The sequence below is a fragment of the Haliaeetus leucocephalus genome, unplaced genomic scaffold (genome assembly GCF_000737465.1).
Source record: "Haliaeetus leucocephalus isolate CR32 unplaced genomic scaffold, Haliaeetus_leucocephalus-4.0 Scaffold696, whole genome shotgun sequence".
Lineage (NCBI taxonomy): Eukaryota > Metazoa > Chordata > Aves > Accipitriformes > Accipitridae > Haliaeetus > Haliaeetus leucocephalus.
This window is the reverse complement of record NW_010973132.1, coordinates 5745401-5756527: the sequence shown is the minus strand read 5'-3', so window position 1 is coordinate 5756527 and position 11127 is coordinate 5745401.

Below are 11127 nucleotides of genomic sequence, written 5' to 3'. Positions count from 1 at the left end.
ATGAGGGTTAAATTCTGCTCTTAGATATACTCATATATTGCCTGTTGACATTGAGAGGGAAGATTTTAGCATTTCACATCTGACTTGGAACCAAAACAAAAAGACTATTTTCAGATGACTCTGGAGTGACTTCGGGATCAGAGGATCCCAAATTGATCTGCCAATGCATAGAAATATGATTTCATCAGGCAGTGAGAGCAGTCTCTTTGGAGTCAAACATGATAGCTATTTAACTGTACATAGCAATGACAAATGGCAATTTTGGCATTTACAGGAAAGAGGGAATTTGCTCATACGTAGAACTTCATACTACAGATGACTGTCTCTGCTAGAAGGAGTGACAGCAATACTGGCGATCGTTCCCTCTTCAAACTACTTCGTAATGGCTTGCTCCTCCGTCCTGTGAATATGACTAGCCCAAATGAATGGCAAGGTTCTGTGATTCAAATAGAGCATTAATAAGCAGGACTTCCAGGTCCTCCTCCAGGCTCCACCAGCTTTTCAGTATAACTGTGGACAGACATCTGTTTTTCAAATGGTAGGTAGTATTTACATGAAACATATTTCAGCAGAGTGAAGGCTTCAACAAGCAGACACAGTTATGGGTAGACTGATCCTAGGCAGTTGGTTACTGAATTGTGGAGATTGGCGTACACTCATTTATTCTGCTTTGTTCACTTCTCTTACGAGTGTAGCTTGGTGATCCCATCTGAATGGCCTGGTTGCTGATAGTTTCTGAAGGTTCCTGTCTGGAATGGTCATTTGCTCCATCTCTGTTGTTAAAAATTACTGAGAAGAAGAAAGAAGGCAGCCTGCTGTGTCAGAAGGCTATGTACAAAGATAGGTAGAAAGGTTTCAGTGGGTCTTCCCAAACCACACTGACCAGAAATTAACTGTCCTTTTTTATCTGGCAGACCTCAGCAATGTCAACACTTAGTTTTAGTTTTTCTCAGCTAAGCTGCCTATGGTGTTTCTTGGCCCTTTGTTGAAGAAGGCGGTCATCAAATCTTTGATTCTTATTTGTCTCGCAAAACATTTTTTTATGTGGCTATTGACATATACAACAGCCTTAAAAAAAATCCAAATCGAAAGTTCTTGTCTCCTTGCTGTCAATCAGGATCAGCTTCCTGAAGACCAGCAATGGGGACGTCCCTGTTAACTTTCACTAGGAAAAATAGGGGGAGGTACGTCGCCTGAATGTCTTACATACCATAGCACCAGAACTGACAAAGCTGATTTCCTAGGGTTGTGTCACGCTTTGCCGCAAGTTTTGATGGATGCTTCTCCTGCCTTTGGGACATTCATAACTTGCCTCTTCTGCATGGATTCTCCAGTGCCTAACAGGGCATGCACTCACCGTGCAGACTTTCCCTCCAACCTGGGAAACTTACAGGTCTCTGTAGTCTTGGTAGCCGCTTGCTTCCGCAAAACTTGTAGGAAATTAATTATCACTGAGACCTGTATCTGACTACCAGGTCTGACTATAAACTAGCAATGCATTCAACAGTTACTGAACACCCTGATGGTCACTTTCTGTGTGTCTTTTACAGGTACATGTACGCGCACATACACATGCATACACACAGCATGATCACAAGCCTTGTTGCCATAGGAAACCAGGCTAAAAACAAGCAAGGTCAGAAGGTACGAGCTCATTGTTTTTCCTTTCCAGCTCCTTTTTAAAACTGCTAGCACAGGCTTTTTTTTATTCATTAGATCAGATATGTTCTTGGATGCTAGGTAATGGAAATCACACTTGCTGCGTGCTAGGCTCTGTTCTGTGTGGCACTGTGGTGTCCGTCGTGGAGTTTGTCCGGTTGCCATCTTTGTCAGGCCTTAGCTCATTCCCTAGTCATTCTCTGCTTGATTTGGTAGTCACACTTGCTGCTTTGGCTTGCAGGTTTCCTTCCTGGTCCCCTGCTTATTTTTGAGAATATCTCCCATAATTACTTTGATCTCACTGGATAGTGTTGCCCACCTTGAAAAAAGTAGCAGCATCACAGGAACAAGGGATGTTCTCAGGTGGATTTCAGTGGACTGCACTGTTTGCATAAAAGCCCAAAGCAGGGTCATCAGTGGTTAAATAGTAAGGAAATCTCTAGTCTGGTTAGGAGTAACTCAACTGCTACCATCTTTGCTTTAGCATAAATATGTATAGTGCATTATGGCTAAACGTTTATAATACAGAGGTGCTTATGCTGCCTAGCGTTTGTGGATGTGAGCCACATTCATTCTGTGAATCAGGTGATGGCCAGCCACCCCTCCAAACTGACGTTTTGGTGACAGATGGAGAAGCAGTCTCTGCTATCAGTTTGAGCAGCTGCTGGAAGTGCCACCAGCTAGCAAACCCTCCCTTTCCTCACCGCGGACCACGTTCTCTACCTTTGAGGGTACTGTAGGCTGCAGAGCTAACCCTGAGCAGGAGATCATATGGATACCAGGGGCCCCTTATCTGCAGACATTGATTACCTCTCTGGTCTTTCATATACAGGTGGGTATGTTTAAGTTCTCGCAAGGGTGGGGTGACTGTGACCAGAGGAGTGTGAGGTTAGTGAAAACAGAGGCAGGGAGCTGCAAAATTTGAAGAGCTTCTTTCCGTGGGGGACATGAAAGCCATACTTTTGGCAGCTGTTCATGTATAACCCTTCTTTCTTTGCCCCCCCTAGTACAGCAGCCCAAATGTCTGCTCTTTCGACCAACGTGGTTACTTTTGGAGACTTATTTGTCTTTTTGGCATGAATTGTTGCATTCTCCTCCACCTTCTTCTAGAAAATACAGTGCAAACTATAAGGAGCAGGAATTCATCTGGGTATGAATGTGCAAAACAGCTTAATTGGTGATAAAGTGTAGTAGATACCCCTCTATCTGTCTCATGTAAACCTTAAATTAAGGTGCTTACAAATGGGCACAGTTATTTGGACATACATTTATCAGGTAAGAATAAATCCAACTTCTTGTTTGCCTTATAACTGTTTTAGAAATTCAGAAGCTGTAGATCTACTTGTTTATGACTGCCTGTCCCCGTGGCCAGGGTAGGCTTGTTCCTTGCTTGTGATTTTCCACACTTTCACCCATACTTGCTCTTACAGAAGTTCTGTTCTTGGGTAAAATCAGAGGAATTTCAGCCTTGGAAAGTATTCCCTCTTGTCGTGCCTGGATGGTCTTTCACTTCAGTGGATGGAAATTATATCTTAACTGTACATATTGTTTATTAGTGATTCCTTTGCCTTCCAACTCCCTACTTGGATTGGATGGCCTTTTGACCTAGCGATGATTAGTAAATCCCAGTGGCGCATAGGTCACCCAGATCCTATCTGCATTTCTACATCTTCTCTTCTTGGGTATGTCAGTGCTGCAGAGACAGAGTACCAGTAACAGCAGCGGCCTCTTAACCACCTCAGTTTTGTTGGGCCTTCTAGGGACAAAAGCTCTTCTCAGCAGCAAGGGTTTATTGGGGAGTGGGGAGCCTGCTAGAGTAATGGTGGGAAATTGTAAAACTTGGAGTACTTCTGGCCACCAAGGGCACAGAAACCCTCTTATTTGAAACTCTCTTTCACCACCCCGTCCCCAGCTTCCCTAGAACCATATCGCTGTCTTTACTGGTTGCATACACGCAGTTTGGGCTGTTCCTGGTGCTGAGCCATGAAACATTTGTAGTCTGGGAGCTGTACTGGTGTTCTGGTTGATGTTATCGTATCAGCAGAGAAAGGAACTACTAGAATGCAGTTATTTTCAAGAGCCATCTAGGAGATTAAAGTCGCCACAGAGTGTGCGCCTGTCCCCCTGCATGTCTCTCAAATCCTGGGCACATAGCTTTAAAATCCTTAAAGAAAAGGGATCTGGCAGCTCACTGAGAGATATCTCAGAGCTGGCACCACGTATCTTGAAGGTTCACGTCACTGGCTGTGTCCATGCTAGTAAATTAAACGCATCCTGGACCATTCTCTGGCACTGAGGTCAACTGGCACAAAGTGGCCGGTATCCATACTGTTAAGCTCTCTTGAACTCCAAGACAGGACAGCCATATGCAAAATGGCTATTGAGAACAGTCCCTGGCTCGTGGTGACTCCCAGCCCACACCCAGGAGATATTTGGGAAAGTGCTGTTTGGCCCTGGCCTCGGCCATGCCAGGGATCTTCTAGAAACTGGAGACGAGGTGCCAGCAGTAGTGTCCCTGGCACCATTTAATGTTTCAGAGGAGGTGTAGCCAGCAGTCTCGCAGGTGACTGTGCCTTTGCCACAGCGACAAGATGGAAGGGTTGATCCTTTTTACAAGGGCCGCGGTTCCCTCTCTTCGTCAATCCCTTTGTCTTCTCTCTCAAACCTCAGATTTTATTCTGATTAATGCTGGAATGGCTTACTATTTTCAGCTGTTTAATAGTTTGCTGTTGTGGTTGTATTTGATTGTGTTTGAATTTCTATCTCCCCAAGGATAGGGAAAGGGATTCTATAAATATTGTTTGATTTAATTAATAAATGTCAGCTTCTTTTGTAATGTAGTAGGGGAGTGAGGATGTGCACTGGAAGAATGACCGGTAAGGACAGAAAGGCATTTCTGGTTTTATTCCTGTGCCACCTTCACCATAGTCCCTGTGCCACTGTTGCCAGAAACTTTAATGCCACTGCAAAGGACATTATCTGTTATAAAAACCTTTGCTAAAGCCCAAAGGTAACAAAGGCAGATAACAAATCACTTAATACCTTCTCAGGTATTTTTTGTAACTCATAGTTTGCTGCCACGATTCATAGAAACCCCATAGTGCAGATCCTACTGAAAGGACGCACTTGGTCAACCCATTTTTCTTGATTTGGACATTCAGATTCTTCTGATCCCTTGTAGGCCCTTCAGCAGAAGAAGATCGTGATTATTTTGTGTCAGTATAATCTTCCAAGTTACATCTTCTTTCTGAAATGTCCTCTGTAGCCTGATGTAAGCCCTGGTTGAATTTGGCCAGGCGTATTGATAGGGCTTCTGCTCACCATGTCAGACCATTTGTTGGCAGTGGTCTGGCATGCGTACCGTCAGCCAGGGAGAAGTGGTTTCCTTTTGCTGATTATTTGGTTAACTGCGAAGACTTTAAATTTCTCATTAGTAATATTTTACAATTCTACAGGTAAAAATATAAATTAAAAGAAAATCTTCTAATCAGATGCTGATATGTCTTGGGGCGAATTAGTGATGATACGGTGCCATGTAGATTCATGGTAGTCTATTAAGGTTGTGCTTACATTCTCAAACTGGTGTATCTATTCCTAGAGCTACGCTGGATAAGTAAATAAAGTGTCTTTGGTATTTTTGCTGTTCTGGGGTATCCTGTTAGACTGATAGTCGGGTGAAATATTCTGTGGGCCAAGTGCTGTTTGCTTAACTCATGGGAGCTGGTGTACTTATTTCAACGAGTTAGCAAAGCAAACTGGATTTTGTTGTTTGGAAACTATTCAGAAAGCTGCACTCTATTTTTACTGAGGATCCCCCGCTAATGTGTATGCCACTATATGCTTAAATCAATTAGAAACCTGTGGGAAAGTCAGAAGGTATGGCACTGAGTTTGCAGTGTTTTAGGATTTACAAACAAATCCTTGGAGGGGGGTCATGCATGGGGCAGATGGAACCAAAGTCCAATACACTCCAAATGGCGTTAAGTAATATCCACGGCTATTTCTTACCCTGTGTTGTACATATGGGGCTTCTGTGGATAGAAGGAGTCACGCATATACAGCACTGGAATTATTATGTTCTAAACTAAGAATTTTAGAGTAGTTTTAACAAATGTTCTATTCATCTGTAAAATCTGGAAATGTATTCTGTCAATGGAGGTTAGTACATAAAGACTGATGACTGTTGAAAAAAAATGTGAACTTTTGTTTGAATATAACTATTTGTTTTGATGGTAATTGAGGCAATTCCTTCACTTTCCACAAACATTCATTAGAGTGATATTCTGTAGAAAAACTGTCACATGCAGTGATGCATTTCTGTATCCATATGAATGCCTGAACTGGAAGTCTGCGTGCAGCTCTTAGGGAAGCCTTTGATGGGTTGCAAGCTTACCAGCCAAGGGTAAAAAAATCATGTCAGATGATTTGGGTGGCCAACGACCCCTTATAAATACTAATCTATGAGTGCTGCATTCCTAAAATAAGCAAAGCAGTCATTTTAGTGAATAGCTTGTGAGCAATCTCATGGGCAGAAATATGTTGGCAATTACTCATTCAATAATTTGTGAAAAATATGTCTGCTCATTGACATTTTGAAAAAAAAAAGATAAATCTCATAAATGCATTGCGGGAAATATCTTGCCAGCTAACAACACAAAACACGTGACTCCACTTACAAATATTTAACCTTCTGAACTTCTGATACTCCTTATCGGAAGAGGTCAGTCTAGATGTACAGACCCCACCAGTTCCCTGAACAGCAGAAATGTAACCCCAGAGTTGCAACACAATTTGAGAGAAACCCAAACCTATATGGGTGGCTTGGTCCCAATCTGAAATTTGCAGCTGGCTGGTTTTCTTAAACAAAATTTCAAATTCTTACACTTGGATATGTTGAAAAAATGGATTGTGATTTGAGCTTTGAAACAAAATTCACTTCTAAAGACTGTTATGCACATGCCTTAAGGATCCTAGTATGTATTTGAAAAAGCAGTTATTGGCAGTCGTTAGTTGAAACACCTCTGCTGACCACATAAGGCGTGGAGGTAGATCCAGAACAGTTTATAGCTCATGATCTGTGATCTGCCGCAGCTATAACAATTATGAAGGCCCATCCCTTCATCATTGCCTTCTCATGGGCCGTCAGGAATATCAGTTCTCCCACGCTGCTCCTCTGTGACATGCTTTAGGGGTTCAAAGGAGGTTGATTTTCTGTGGCTCCTTCTTTCTTTTATGTCTTTGCTGAAACTCCCAACAAGGAAGGTCATTTTTAAGGGTATGTTTTTGTGACGTGGACATGGGACGTGAATTGAGACTGACATATTCATTTCATGCAGGATACGTGAATAGTGCTTGCAACTTGTGGTCCGTATGTGCCTGCACTGATTTCAGACTGGTAGCTTAGCTGGCATAGCTAATTCCAATTTCTGTTTTTCAAGGTTATTTGTACCATATCAGCTGCAGCTCAGTAGTGACTGGACAACAGATCCCATAGACATGGAGCCCTTCACATATTCCGTTTCTGTTTTTTTAATATAGTTTGCTGACACAGTTGTTTATTTTTTACAATTTTCTAATTAAAATCCAGTTCCTAAAGCGTTCATATTACTAAAATAATTTCATACTTTATTAAAATTTCTTCTGGTTCTCAAGTATGCAATGACTACCCTAGCATAGTCAAACCAATATCCTTCCATTGTAATTCGATGGTACATCAGCATTAAAATGACTTTGTGTTGTCTGCCCATCTATCAAAATATTCCAAAGGCAATTTATGATGTTAACAAATTTTGGTTTTACATTTTATACAGTTAAAAAGTATGGAGAATTTTGAAACCCTTCGCATTCAAGGCCAGTTAGATGAAAATACAGCAAAAACCATGTTCTGCAATAGGTACCTCACAAATAATTTGTTTGTCTGTCAGTTGCATCTGTCTTGCCATGGAAATAACAGTTAAAAGGGGCAAATGAGTGGAGTTGTTTCTAGTTTTAGATTTTGTTCAGAAATAAAACAACTGAAGATGGGTAGAGGTACTTCATTGAACTTTTTCCTGAAATATACAATGCTTTTGCTTATATTTTTGGATTTCAGCTTTCCTCTGAATGTTTTGCTATCCAAAGCTAAAACAGGGCTTTTCTAGTACACAGTAATTAAAAAAAGAAAACTAACAAGAACTAGAAAATTAATCTTGTTCATTGTAGATTGGTGACCTGTACTGCAATGCAGAACGCAGATGATGACCTGAAAGTCAGAGAGACTGAAAAGAGTGACAAAGTTTATTACAAAATGATTACTGGAATTGCTAAGGAATCTGTGTTCTGAGGCAGCCATGTGCCTTTAAGCCTGTCATGATTCGATTCAACTGTTTGGGGTTTTTGTTTTGTTTTGTTTTGTGGGTTTTTTTAAGGCGTTCAGTGATGAGACTGAATTAAGCATTCCCAGCAACTCTGGTAACTGGTTGGTGTTGCTGACCCAACCTTTTGTCCCAGCCCTTGTCCCTGCATGGCATGCATTAGTACACCTAGCCCTGTCATCAAGTGTCCCTCTCGTTCTGGCCCCATTCTTCTTTCAGTCAATGGGAACTACAGTATAGGTTTTTGTGAGAACAGGGGCTGGCCCTCTTTCTCAGGATTTCTCTCCTCAACAAAACAGTAACTTTGCACAATGCCTGATTGGTTTGGGTGGGTTGTTTATGGTAACTACTTGAGTTCAACGGTGTTTTTGTATTTTCTTTTATTGTTGCTAATTTGAATTTATTTTAAAAAGGGGAATTAAATTACCCAGACAGGAAGATGTTGATGCAAATTTCCTAACTGCTAAGATAATAAGATTGAAATTAGGAGCATGTACATATCTTCAAGAAGCATCAAAAATACATAACTACAATTTAGGGACCTTAGAAAGATTTCAGTTTTAACAGAAATGTGATTCCTTGACTTGCTTAGTTCAAGTCTGCTTTTTAAATGCCATGACCAAGACTGAAAAGCTCTTTGCTTCCTCAGTGATTCAGCAGGATTGTGTTGAACCCTTCCCGAGAACACCATCCTGCAGCAGACTTCTCCCCATTTTATCCAGATGATCTCAAAGGCTGCCCAAACCAAGCACTATGAGAATTACGCTTTACAGTCCATTCCACCATATATCTTCTGTATGATTTTACCTGGAAATTTTGTGGGGGAGTTCAAACAGCAAAACTTACACTATGGAAGAGTTGTAACGTGCTACCACAGACGTACATGCGTGCAATTATTTTACAGTTCAAGAAGCCTCAAGTCCAGCTCTGAGACTAGCACTTTTTAACCAATCGAATGCTACAGAAATATAGCACATCTATTATTTCTTTCTCCTTTTGTGTACAGCTAACAGTGCATATTCAACCCAAAGGATCTCGCAGTGCTTTACAAATGACATATGTACAGGAATTCCTTCCACACTGAAATGCCCAGGCTCAGAGGGTGGGCTGCAGCCAAGAAAATAATCAGCTTATAGCACACTGCATAATGTGTGTGAATGGCACAATGTGTGTAAGGATAATTCTGGCCAAGGGCATATCAGACAGTGCATCTCACCAGTGCATCCTGCTGGAAAAGACTAATATTTAAAAGCTATATTAAAAATAAAAACCCACCACCAACATTGTTCATTGACAGTCAGTATGATCCATCATGTTTTTATTTACATATGTATATGTATTTTTTAATACACATGCATACAGTTAAAGTTGTTGATTTATCATTGGCATCCCTAAAACTTGTCTGTTTTTCACAAGTAATTTTCTTTAAGCACCAGGTTTTAATAACTGATGATAAAGGGAATTAGAAGAAACTTGACTTACCCATCTGAGAGGACAATATACTTCTATATTGACTAATGATACTGACTTACAGCTCAAGGTACCAGCCCATGTACAGACTGTCTAGTATAACCTGTGAGCTAGACAGTGAAATGCGTGTGTGCATTTATTTTTTAAATACTACAGCACCTACTGCCAGGTTCTTGTTACTTAAATAGTGCTGCCAGCTTGGAGATCCCCAAACATTTTACCAAGATTAATTGAGGAATAATCCCATTTAAATGAAAAAAAAAAAAAGGGAAGGAAAAAAAAAACCTCCAACAAAAAGCTAAAGCTTTTTTCCCCATTTAACGAATGAGAAACCATCAAACAGTTATATGATATGGCTTTACCAGTAATGGATGGTGAGCCAGGGGTTAATACTTACTGTCAAAACAGAGTGCCATTACTACACCTGCCAAGCTCTTTCTCTGGCTGGGCTTATCCTTCAGATTGCTTTTGGGGGTAGAGGTAGCCAGTTGTTGTGGGACTGTACAACCCTGCCACAGTGAGACTAAATGTGGTTGTCCCATAGCACCCATGGCAGCTTTAGTGTTGGCTAGTAATGATGAGGACAGCAATGCTCATAACCACTCCAGTGGTACCAGAGTCTTCTGTCACAAAGTCTTTTCGTAGGAGACCTTCAGTAAATGCTCCAGTGTCTCAGGGAGAAAAATATGTTGACTACTACCTTGACCTTCGTACTGGCATGAGGAGAAGGGGCATTGTCAACCTTCCTCTTCACCATAGTTCTTGCTCTCTAGGTAATTTAACTTAGCTTCTCTAAGGTGTTTCCCTTGCTTTCTTTTCTCCTTTCATTCTCCCCATCTCCACACTGACTCCCAGGTTGCCTCGGTTCTCAAAATGATTACACCAACCTTCAGTTAATTTTGCTATTCAGATACTGTCTTTTTCTGCAGATTCCTCAGGACAGATTTCTTCTGCAAGTCCTTTCAGGGGAGATCTACCAGTGAAATATCAATTATAACAGGTTGAAAAGGATGATAAAACAAAATGGCAAGGAATATGTGGAACCAAACAGCAACCACTGGCTGTCTTCTGCAGAAAACCTTTTCACTGCTCAAGCATCCCCACTCTATTTCTCCCTTTTCCTCATGCCCCTTAAGGTATGTTTTGGATTAGTCTAATTTAAAACATTAGCTTCTCAGCAACAGATTTTTTTAATATTTTTGCCTGTGCTGGGATATGTGTATGTATGGCACCGTATCAGTAACAACAGGAAAGGCATCAGCACAGTTCCTTTAGCTCAGATTTGTGCGCACTAACCAGGAATTCATTATTTCTGCTCCTTCATGCTTTGATTTTCAAGCCAGATCATTCATGACAAGGCTGCAGGTGGAAAGCCATACTTTGGAATAAAACTTGAAGAAGTAGAGTGAAGTGGAGGTAAAAGATCTTTATAAATGTAATCCAAGCAGTTATTATTTAATAGCTGATATTTTTGCTTCTCTCATTCCACTTACTGCTGAAGGACACAAGCAGCTCATAAAGAGAAAGAGCTAGATGGGGAAAAATAGCTAAATTTTTTTCTGAAAAATAGGGACTTCTCTCTGGAATGTATCTAAGTGGTGGCATGTACACACTAAAGTGTGCCTGCATTTATTGTAATTGGTGT